The sequence below is a fragment of the Oncorhynchus mykiss genome, chromosome 18, assembly GCF_057628025.1.
Source record: "Oncorhynchus mykiss isolate SJ-2025 chromosome 18, ASM5762802v1, whole genome shotgun sequence".
NCBI lineage: Eukaryota > Metazoa > Chordata > Actinopteri > Salmoniformes > Salmonidae > Oncorhynchus > Oncorhynchus mykiss.
In genome coordinates, this window is record NC_143039.1 from 36884176 (window position 1) to 36896687 (window position 12512).

Sequence of the window (12512 nt, forward strand, 5' to 3'; positions counted from 1 at the left end):
TACTTAGCTTCGGCTGATGGAGGTCCTGGCGAACAACGTCCAGATAAAGCGTCCGGAGTGGAAAAAGTTGAATGAAAAAAGTTGAGCGAAGGGAGAAAAATAAAACGATAATGTTAATTAAAAAGTACAAACCGTCAAGTTGGCAGGTAGCAAAGTAAGGTTAGCAACAAACCGCACAGCAGCACGTAAGCAAGTCTACAAGTTGTCTGATTGTTCTAATTTTGGAATAGAGCTTGCCAGCTTGTAGTCCTAATTACTTCTGGTTTCTTCACCCCTAAGCGAAAAGATTTATTACATTGTTGCATGTTTATATTTTTGTTCAGTGTAGCTACTTAAATAGGTTTATGCATCACAACATCGTGCCTAGCAGTTTATTAAAGTGAAAGTTGTTTATGAGTGTATAATGGTCATCATAAATGGCAACCAGAAAATAGACTCTTAGCCTAATCCTTTTGTTTTTCCACACTTTTACATGGCTGCAGGCGTTTCGTGCAGTTAAAACACTGCTTGTTAAAATTGTGAAAATACTGTCATGAATGTTTAACAGCTTCATGAAATTTTACACACTTCTGTTGAACCCAGTCATTGGTTGTGTTCCCTAAAAAACATGTATGCCTATGGCCAGTCGTCTCAGAATTATGGCCACCCAAGGTGCTGTTTGGGCTCATTTAGTGCAGTTGTTATTTATTCCTATGACCATCAAATAACCCCTTGACCTCTACCAGTTGTCTGAAATCTCAGAGTTCCAGCAGTTTTTATCAACCTTTGGATGACAGACATTTACCTAATAGTTCTGTGTGTGTCCATCTCTGTACAGCTTCTAGTCAGGCAAAATGAGTGGACCATCGAAGATGGCTTCATGACGTGGAGCATGTCACTGTCCCTTGCCTGACATCCTGTGTGTGTCAGTGGGCCAGATGTCCTTTCCCACCCCGTTGTACTCCCATGCGGGCCTTTCACTGATGTGTATGAGCCAGCCCAGGACTCCTTCACTTTGATAGATGCCATTGACCAGGATGCTGACAGACTTAAGATAATCAGGTGAGCAGCTTGTTACAATACCTGGGTTGTATTCATTAGTGCTTACATAGCAAAACATTTTGAAAAAAAACTAGTGTTTCTTATTGGACAAGTTCAGGTAGTCCCTCCCCATTTTGTATCTAGCGAAAATGACCCTTGGTTGTGTTCATTAGGCACCAAAAGAAAACAGACTGAAAGGGAAGGTACTGCCTGGACTGGTCCAATAAGAATTTTTGCTTTCTGTTGCGTGCCCTGATACCTGTTACTAGTCAACAATAGTTACTGACCTTTGACCCTCTTCTCCAGCCCCTCTGTGTGTCAAGAGCTGGGCAGTAGCTCTGGGGTGGTGTCTGCCTTTCTGGCATCCATGATGGGAGCTGTAGCTCTATTCCTGTGAGTAGGAGGGTGTGTGAGAGACTGCCTGTCTGTATTTGTTTGTTTCAGATGTGCTTTAGTAACATGCCTATATCTGTGTTTAGGACATTTTGTAAAAATAATTTTGTCTAGAGGGCTTGTGACTTGTATGTGTGTTTTAAGTGATGTGTTTGACTTGTGTGTCCTACCCAGCTGTACCGACGTGAACCCCGCAGCAGCCCAATGCACTCTGGAGACCTCTCGCTATAACGGCGTTAGTCTGCAGCCCATCATCACTGACTTGAAACACACACTAGGGATGTGCATCTTTCTCTTTCAAGATGATTTGATACGTAGCTAGATACATGGGATACAATACAGGAATGATACATTTTGGTTTGACACGATTCGGTTCGATGCTATTCGCCCTAACAATGGGAGTCTTTGTCCACAAAGCGGCACAACGGGCTGTCAAGCTCCCGCCTATCCTTTCTTTGGATTGGTGGATACATCTCATTATTGTAATCAGTTTTTGAATATTCGATGAGGGTTGCTTAAGTAAAGCACCTGTATTCAGTGAAGAGTGATGCTATGAATTCATGTCATGAATAACCATCTTGAGACTTCGATATAAAAAGTGTTCTTTCTCAAAGTTGCCAGGATTTCACGTGTCCTACTTATGTCAATACACTCGTAACAACTTAAGCATTGCGAAACTTCTATTCGTTCAAATAAGCCATACATTTTTGGTTGACCAAATTCGACACTCATTGACCTCCATACAAAAACTCCTTGCATAGTGGGCAAAACAATGAAAAAACACCATGGAGTTGGACCTCTCATGTCGGTGCCTGAGCTGAGCTATAAGGGAAACTGGACATCTTCCACCATCTTCAACTGCTAGGGAATGCAAGAGAATGCAGCTACTAGTCAGACTCAATCTCACAGGCACAAACATGACTCTAGTCACGTAACCACGGTAACCTCAGTCCTTAAAGGGGCAGGTGGAAATTTGACTCATCTGAGATTTTGGTTTAAAGACTCAGGTCACAAAACTGCAATGAAATTAAACAATATACCACATTACTTCTTACTAGTAAAACATTTGTTTTAGAAACAATACAAAGCATGCTCATCAGTTTTTGGTGTAATTGAGGGGGGGGAAACGATTATTTAGGCTGGTAACAACATCTGAGTGGCTAGTAGATTTAAGGCACCTGCAGGCTGACTTCGTTGTTGGTTGAACGGTGTTTCCTCCGAAACATTGGTGCGGCTGACTTCCGGCTTAAGCAAGGCGAGTGTTAAGAAGCGCGGTTTGGCGGGGTCATGTTTCGGGGAACGCATTACTCGATCTTCGCCTCCCGAGCCAGTTGGGGAGTTCAATCGATGAGACAAGATCGAAAAAGGGGGTACATTTTTATATACATTTATACAGTACCAGTCAAAAGTTGACACCTGCTCATTCAACTTTTTTTTCCTTCTCTTTTCTACATTGTAGAATAGTGAAGACAACTATGAAATTACATGATTCCATATGTGTTATCAAAATAGGGATTATTCAAAGTAAGCCACCCTTTGACTTGACAGCTTTGCACTCTTGGCATTCTCTCAACCAGCTTCATGAGTTCATCATCTGGAATGCATTGAAATTAACAGGTATGCTTTGTTAAAAGTTAAATGGGTGGAATTTCTTTCCTTCATGCATTTGAGCCAAATGTGTTGTGACAAGGTAGGGGTGGTATACAGAAGATGGCCCTATATGGCAAAGACAGTCCATCATTACTTTAAAACAAAGGTCAGTTAATCCAGTAAATATGAAGAACTTTGAAAGTGTCTTCAAGTGCAGTCACAAAAAACATCAAGCGTTACGATGAAACTGGCTCTCATGAGGGCCGCCACAAAAAAAGAAGACCCAGAGTTACCTCTGCTGCAGATGATATGTTCATTAGTGTAAACTGCACCACAGATTGCAGTCCAAATAAATGCTTCACAGAGTTCAAGTAACAGACATCTCTACAACTGTTCAGAGGAGACTGTGTGAATCAGGGCTTCATGATCAAATTGTTGCAAAGAAACCACTACTAAAGGACACCAATAAGAATAAGAGACTTGCTTGGGCAAAGAAACACAAGCAATGGATATTAGACCAGTGGAAATCTGTCCTTTGGACTGATGAGTCAAAATTTTTGATTTTTGGTTCCAACCGCCGTGTTTTTGTGAGACGTAGCGTAGGTGAACAGATCTCCGCATGTGTGGTTCCCACCGTGAAGCATGGAGGTGGTGTGATGGTGTCCGGCTGATTTTACTGGTGACAGTCAGTGATTTATTTAGAGGCACACTTAACTCTCATGGCTACCATAGCGTTCTGCAGCGTTTCACCTTTCTTGAATTGACATTTCTTTGTTGTTTTCTAGGGCTTTGTCAGTTATTTCTTGATGCGCATCACTTCTAGCATGTTTTTTTTGTTTCAAAAAGTATCCATCCGGTGTCTATTCCACCGGCTAAATATATGACGTTAAAATGCCTATTTACTCTGTTCCATCTGACTGCGCAATCCACTGTCTCATCAGCCCAGCCAGGCAACTCATAAACTTGATCTCCACTATAAAAAGCATCTAGACATGTTCTCACATTTCTTTGACTAACATTTAGTTTAATAGCGGAGATTTGTATAAACCTTGCTGTCTGTCTCTGACATTTGCAACATTATTTCAATATTCAAATTCGATCTCCTGCTGTCCCATAGTAATGAACATGTTGGGAGTCGTGACGAGACTGGCAAAAAACCCGGTCTGTCTAAATCATTTAATCACCTGGCATCGTTTTGATGGATATTTACAACAACAAAAAAATGTAAATTAAAAAGAGGTCGAAAGAAACACAGCTAATTTGCAGTCTCTCCAGCTTCAGTTTGAAGTGACTGTTACATTAGCTGTGTTGTTGGCTAGCTCCTCTGAACAATAATGTCCCGACGAGTGAGCACATTTTCTATCCCAAGCGAAATCGCGGCTCATCAGCTCATTGTTATGGATGTATCCAAATAAAATGTCACTAGAAAACTGCTTAAACAAATGTAAATGCAGCTACTTTGCTGTTATTCTGGCGGCACTTTTTGTTGTGACTAAGTTAGCCGTAGTTGGAAAGCTAGCAAGCAAGGGATAAGAACATTGCCAGCCAGTATGGCAATGGAACATTTAGAACGAACGACTGGGATACAGAACAATTGGGTCGCGTCCATAGATACAGGACACAAAGAAAGTCCCGACACAGTCGTTCAATATCTTGTGGAGGGATGAAATAGTATGAATAAATTATTCATAAAAACGTTTAATGAAAATGTCAATCATTATTTGAATATGTTGGTAACCCGTTGTATAAGAGTGACAAAGTCTCGGGCCTAACACCGGTTTCGAGGGCATTATCACATAACTAGAAACCGGGTGGTATATCAGACCATATACCACGGGTATGAACACTTTTTTTACTGTTCTAATTACATTGGTAACCAGTATATAATAGCAATTAAGGCACCCCGAGAGTTTGTGGTATATGGCTAATATACCACGGCTAGCGGCTGTATCAAGGCACTAGCATTGCATCATGCTTACGGACAACCCTTAGCCGTCTTATATTGGCAATATACCATACCCCCTTGTGCCATAATCATTGCAGACAAACAAGTTAAATCGACATCCACAGATTTAAAAAGATCTGGTGAGTTTAATTATTTTCTTTTGTGACATTCAAATGTGTTTATTATGTCATGTCATAGTTTGGAATAATTATTATTTTGATGAATTTTATTTCTAAACGTCCTTACAAGTTACAACGATATGCCTTTCTTAATTGGATTGATGACATGTGGCAACTCCTCTCTTACTGTGAAAACAATTGACTAGTTTTCAGGCCTTTTGGTCTGGTTAACTTCTTTGGGATAGGGGGCAGCATTTTCACTTTTGGATGAATAGCGTGCCCAGAGTGAACTGCCTCCTACTCAGTCCCAGATGCTAATATATGCATATTATTATTAGTATTGGATAGAAAACACTCTAAAGTTTATACAACTGTTTGAATGATGTCTGTGAGTAAAACAAAACTCATATGGCAGACAAAAACCAGACAAAAACCTGGCAGACAAAAACCTGAGAAAAAATCCAACCAGGAAGTGGGAAGGTTTGTAGTTTTTGAACTTAGCCCTATCGAATACACAGTGGGATATGGGTCAAGATGCACTTCCTAAGGCTTCCACTAGATGTCAACCGTCTGTAGAAACTTGAATGAGGCTTTTACTGTGAAGTGGGACTGGATGAGAGCTCTTTGAGTCAGTGGCAGAGTGTCACAGCCTCATGACCCGCGGTCACGAGAGAGTTAGCTCTCGTTCCATGGCCGTTCTACATACAATGGAATTCTCCGGTTGGAACATTATTGAACTTTTATGATAAAACATCCTAAAGATTGATTCTATTCTTAGTTTGACAACTTTCTTCAACCTGTAATATAACTTTTTGAACGTTTCGTCCAACTGGGCCAGATCGCGCTTTTGGATTTGTTTACCAAACGCCCTAACAAAGAAGCTATTGGACATAAATGGAAATTATCGAACAAAACAAGCATTTATTGTGTAACTGCGATTCCTGGGAGTGCATTCTGATGAAGATCAAAGGTAAGTGAATATTTATAATGCATTTTATGAATAATGTTGACTGCCCAACATGGCGGATATTTCTCTGGCTGGTTAGGGCTCTAAGCGCAGTTCTCAGATTATGCTTTTTCCGTAAAGTTATGCATTAAGGAGAAGTGTATCTAAAGTTCCATGCATAACACTAGAAATTTCATCAACATTTATAATGAGTATTTCTGTGAATTCATGTGGCTCTCTGCACAACCACTGCATGTTTTAGAACTACTGAACGTAACGCGCCAATGTAAAATGAGATCTTTGTTGATATAAATATGCACTTTATCGAACAAAACATTATTGTATTGTGTAACATGAAGTCCTATGAGTGTCATCTGATGAAGATCAAAGGTTAGTGATTAATTAATCTCTATTTGTGCTTTTGTGACTCCTCTCTTCGGCTGGAAAAACGGCTGGGTTTTTCTGTGAGTTGGTGGTGACCTAACATAATCATTTGTGGAGCTTTCGCTGTAAAGCTTTTTTGAAATCAGACACTGTGGCTGGATTAACGAGAATTATATCTTTACTAATACTTGTATGTTTGAGAAATTTGGTTTATGAGATTTCTGTTGATTTGTATTTGGCGCCCTGAAATTTCATTGGCTGTTGGCGAGGGGTTCCGCTAGCGGAACTGGGTGCAGTGCGGGTAGAAAACTATTGTCCTCCTTATACAGGGTAAACTAAAAATGTCATATCTCAAAATAACCATATACAGTGCATTCAGACCCATTTCCTTTCGTTACAGCCTTATTTCCTTTCGTTACAGCACAACGCATCACCGGGGGCAAACTACCTGCCCTCCAGGACACCTACACCACCCGATGTCACAGGAAGGCCATAAAGATCATCAAGGAAAACAACCACCCGAGCCACTGCCTGTTCACCCCGCTATCATCCAGAAGGCGAGGTCAGTACAGGTGCATCAAAGCTGGGACCGAGAGACTGAAAAACAGATTCTATCTCAAGGCCATCAGACTGTTAAACAGCCACCACTAACATTGAGTGGCTGCTGCCAACACACTGACTCAACTCCAGCCACTTTAATAATGGGAATTGATTGGAATTGATGTAAAATATATCACTAGCCACTTTAAACAATGCTACCTAATATAATGTTTACATACCCTACATTATTAATCTCATAAGTATACGTGTATACTGTACTCTATATCATCTACTGCATCTTTATGTAATACATCACAAGCCACTTTAAACTATGCCACTTTGTTTACATACTCATCTCATATGTATATACTGTACTCGATACCATCTACTGCATCTTGCCTATGCCGCTGTGTACCATCACTCATTCATATCTTTATGTACATATTCTTTATCCCTTTACACTTGTGTGTATAAGGTAGTAGTTTTGGAATTGTTAGTTAGATTACTCGTTGGTTATTACTGCATTGTCGGAACTAGAAGCACAAGCATTTCGCTACACTCGCATTAACATCTGCTAACCATGTGTATGTGACAAATACATTTGATTTGATTTTCCATTACAGTTCTAAATTGATCATTTGTTTTCCCCCTCAATCTACACACAATACACCGTAATGACAAAGCAAAAACTGAACTTCAATTTTTTTTTTCAAATAAATAGTGCAAGGCAAAAAGGTGGCTCCTTAAACAAATCAAAATATTTCATATTTGAGATTCTTAACACTTGATAATTCTTTAAAAAATCAGAATAACTTCACAGATCTTCATTGTAATTGGTATAAAACACTGTTTCACATGCTTGTTCAATGAACCATAAACAATTAATGAACATGCATCTGTGGAACGGTTATTAAGACACTAACAGCTTACAGACGGTAGACAACTAAGGTCACAGTTATGAAAACTTAAGACACTAAAGAGGCCTTTCTACTAACTCTGCAAAAACACCAAAAGAAAGATGCCCAGGGTCCCTGCTCATCTGCGTGAACGTGCCTTAGAAATGCTGCAAGGAGGCATGAGGACTGCAGATGTGGCCAGGGCAATAAATTGCAATGTCCGTACTGTGAGACGCCAAAGACAGCGCTACAGGGAGACAGGACGGACAGCTGATCATCCTCGCATTGGCAGACCACGTATAACACCTGCACAGGATCAGTACATCCTAGCATCACACCTGCGGGACAGGTACAGGATGGCAACAACTGCCCGAGTTACACCAGAAACGCACAATCCCTCCATCAGTGCTCAGATTGTCCGCAATAGGCCGAGAGACGCAGGACTGAGGGCTTGTAGGCCTGTTGTAAGGCAGGTCCTCACCAGACATCACCGGCAACAACGTCACCTATGGGCACAAACCCACCGTCGCTGGACCAGACAGGACTGGCAAAAAGTGCTCTTCACTGACGAGTCGCGGTTTTGTCTCACCTGGGGTGATGGTCAGATTTGCGTTTATCGTTGAAGGAATGAGCGTTACACTGAGGCCTGCACTCTGGAGCGGGATCGATTTGGATGTGGAGGGTCCACCATGGTCTGGGGCGTTGTGTCACAGCATCATCGGACTGAGCTTGTTGTCATTGCAGGCAATCTCAAAGCTGTGCATTACAGGGAAGACATCCTCCCTCCCTCATGTGGTACCCTTCCTGCGGGCTCATCCTGACATGACCCTCCAGCATGACAATGCCACCAGCCATACTGCTCGTTCTGTGCGTGATTTCCTGCAAGACAGGAATGTCAAGTGTTCTGCCATAGCCAATGAAGAGCCCGGATCTCAATCCCATTGAGCACGTCTGGGAACTGTTGGATCGGAGGATGAGGGCTAGGGCCATTCCCCCCAGAAATGTCCGGGCACTTACAGGTGCCTTGGTGGCAGAGTGGTGTAACATCTCACAGCAAGAACTGGCAAATGTGGTGCAGTCCATGAGGAGATGCACTGCAGTACTTAATGCAGCTGGTGGCCACACCAGATACTGTTACCCCCCCCCCCTCCTCTTTGTTCAGGGACACATTCCATTTCTGTTAGTCACATCTATGGAACTTGTTGAATCTTATGTTCATACAAATACAGTTGTCAGTGAGAGGATGTTTCTTTTTTTGCTGAGTTTATATAGTGTACCACGGGGGTTCTTACACATTACACATTCTGTGTTTTCCTGGGACCCAAATTTAGGAAAATATGCAACTATATATACACATATTGGTACATTTCATTGTCCTTATGCCTAAAACAAATGCAATATAGACAAAAACAAATTAAATTAAATATCCATATAAATATATATAAATGTTTATTTCCCCCCATTAAAACACTTACATATCTGTCTAGGTTTGAATTGTTGCTGTTAAAATACAATAAATAATTGTAATTCTTAACTGGAATAAACATATTGATCACACAGATGAATAATAGAATACACAGGCTTTTTGATAGGGTTGCACTAAGTAACAGTACAGATAAGACATGATCAGGCCTACTGTACATCTTTCTGTATAAATTATTGTTGAAAGAAAGTCTAGGTTGGAACTGTTGCTGTTAAAATACAATAAATTATTTTCATTCTGAATTGGAATAGACTGATTGATCACATCACACAGATATAGACCAGAAAACACCCACAGTAATTTTCTCGTCTATATCTGTGTGATGTGAGGTTCTTATTTTTCAGAGTAAATAACCCACGGACACTAGAGATGCTTTAACCACGTTTAATTCTTCCCAAAAGTTCTGTACAGCTGTAATCAGACAACCCAACATTTGTCCCATCCAGATATTTATATTCCACTTAAGACAGTCCTTCTCTCCAATCCTTCTTGTGGTTTAACAGGAAAAGAGTAACAAAATCACAAACCCTTATTACTCCCTTCAGGTGACCTGTCCTCACCTCCAGGCCCCAACCTCTCCATCTAATCCACAGATGTCCATCTGTCTTTCCTGTATCAACATGGTGCTCTGCTCCTGTCCCCCAACACATTCCACAGCTATCTGTCCTTCTACAGGGAACCCTTAACTTTCTCCTTTGATTCTATAATTTATTTATCTATTAATTTAATCTCAATGTTCAAAATGTCAAATCCAACAATGTGATCAATCAGTTTATTCCAGTTCAGAATGAAAATTATTGATTGTATTTTAACAGCAATAGTTCCAAACTAGACTTTCTTTCTACAGTAAGATGTACAGTAGGCCTGATCATTTTTTTTATCTGTACGGTCTATTCTGGACTGTTTTTGACCCTGCAACACTGAGGTCATGCTCAGCCTTAAATGTTTCTGTACTTATTTATTTTATAAGTATGTCAGAGTTAAGAACCCTGACTCACATATGTATGTGGTGCCAAAATGGACCAGAACATCTACTGCCTTCTCAGTCATGCGACCGCTTCCTGTTGTAGATGAAAAACCCAGAACTGTGTGAGTGTGTTTGCCTCAAAAAGCATCTTTATTCCAGTTAAGAATAACAATTATTGTATTTTAACAGCAACAGTTCCAACCTAAATTAGTTTAACAAGAATTTCTACAGTGAGATGGAAAAATTATCAGGCCTACTGTACATCTTCATCTGTACTGTTACTTAAGGTTGCACTATCAGTAGCTTGCTTGGGAAAATGTTTGCCATTATCTGTGAACAGTTGAGAGAATGACACAAATATTCATTTTTACAAAGTCTGCTGCCTCAGTTTGTATGATGGCAATTTGCATATACTCCAGAACGTTATGAAGATTGAAGATGAAGACTCTGTGGATTGCAGAGGTCTTGAAAAAGAAGGGTCAACACTGAAAATATTGACTCTTTGTATCAACTTCATGTAATTGTCAATAAAAGCCTTTGACACTTATGAAACGATTGTAATTATACTTCAGTATTCCATAGTAACATCTGACAAAAATATCTAAAGTCACTGAGGCAGCACTTGAAAATTAATATTTGTGTCATCCTCCAAACTTTTGGCCACGACTGTACAAGGTCAGAGGATTATTTGAAAGAGAAACTCACATCTACCACTATGAGAGTTAGTTAGTACTCCCTTATTTCTGTTTATCACCACCTGTTATAAAATGACAATGACTTGCTAGCTGACCTTTCCACTGCTGAGGCGCTGTTTCCTGAAGCATTCTGCCCCGTTTTTTTTTTTTAGTACAGTGGGGCAATAAAGTATTTAGTCAGCCACCAATTGTGCAAGTTCTCCCACTTAAAAAGATGAGAGGCCTGTAATTTTCATCATAGGTACACTTCAACTATGACAGACAAAATCAGAATTTGCAAATAAATTAATAAAAAATCCTACAATGTGATTTTCTGGATTTTTCTTCTCATCATTTTGTCTGTCATAGTTGAAGTGTACCTATGATGAAAATTACAGGCCTCTCATCTTTTTAAGTGGGAGAACTTGCACAATTGGTGACTGACTAAATACTTTTTTGCCCCACTGTATCTGAAAGGACTGGATAGGTGTAGGCGATATGGCTAGAATTCCACCTAATGTAAACCTGTATCAGAGAAATCCGAGCTTGTGCTTAACCCTAGGGGTGAGGGGTTTCTAAATAAAGCCTTTTCGATCTCAAGCTATGGATAACAAACTAAATGTGCATCAATTTTTCGAAAAATAAAAAATGTTCAACCATGTTCTGCAGTGGACCAGGAAACACAGGATAAGTTTGGCTTTAAGATCTGATCCGAGCTAATTTTTATAACATCTGGTTATGGTTAGTATTGGTGAGCGGAGGCAGGATCTGACGGCCAAAGAGGCTCTTTTGAGGCCCAAGACCCCCGGCCGGTTGGAGATTACCACCACGATTTCTGCTGAGCTGGACGTTCTCTTGGCCTGCTCCATCAGTGCCTGCAGGTTGGTGCCTGACACACACACACACACTTAAGGCAGTGCACACTGGTATACAGATTAAACACTTAACTGCAATTAGCTATGGGGCACTAGTATCCACTTAACTGCAATTCTACACGTAGGCTCTACTTAGACAACTTTCACAGTAACGACCATCTGTTGAAATTTGGGTGAACTATCCCTTTAACAATGGACTACAGCAGGGGTCCCTAACAGGTCAATCGCGAGCCACCAGTAGCTCGCAGCCCACCTAGGAGTAGCTCGCCAAACAATTCTTAAAGTAGATGCAATTTTCACGTTCCACCGCAAACAACTCAGGCACCGCAAGCTCACAGTTACTATCTAATGAACGCAACATTGACATTATCCCACCGCTGGTTTGCCACTATTGGCTTAAAAAGCCAAACACAGCATATGCAAATGATTTGCATCGGTCTGTGTGGATTCGTGTGTTTGTTTATCGCTCCATGTGCTCCAAGTTTATGTGATAACTGTCTTGTGGGTTGACAGAAATACTTTCCCCAAAACCTTCTCAATTAACTGCAAAGTAGGCTTACCTGGCAGAAGTATATCATGAGTAAATATATAATTTGTACTTTATTTGCAAACTGTCATGACATGAACAGCACAGACCGTCGCTAAACTGGCACATTCCTCACTTTCTAAATGTGTAATAA

The 12512-nt window shown here is 40.5% G+C and overlaps 1 pseudogene; it reads right to left on the bottom strand.

The window, feature by feature from the left end:
* Positions 1-874: 874 nt before the first annotated feature.
* The window catches only part of LOC110496788 (trifunctional purine biosynthetic protein adenosine-3-like), a 31699-nt pseudogene continuing 20061 nt past the window's right edge, over positions 875-12512 (bottom strand).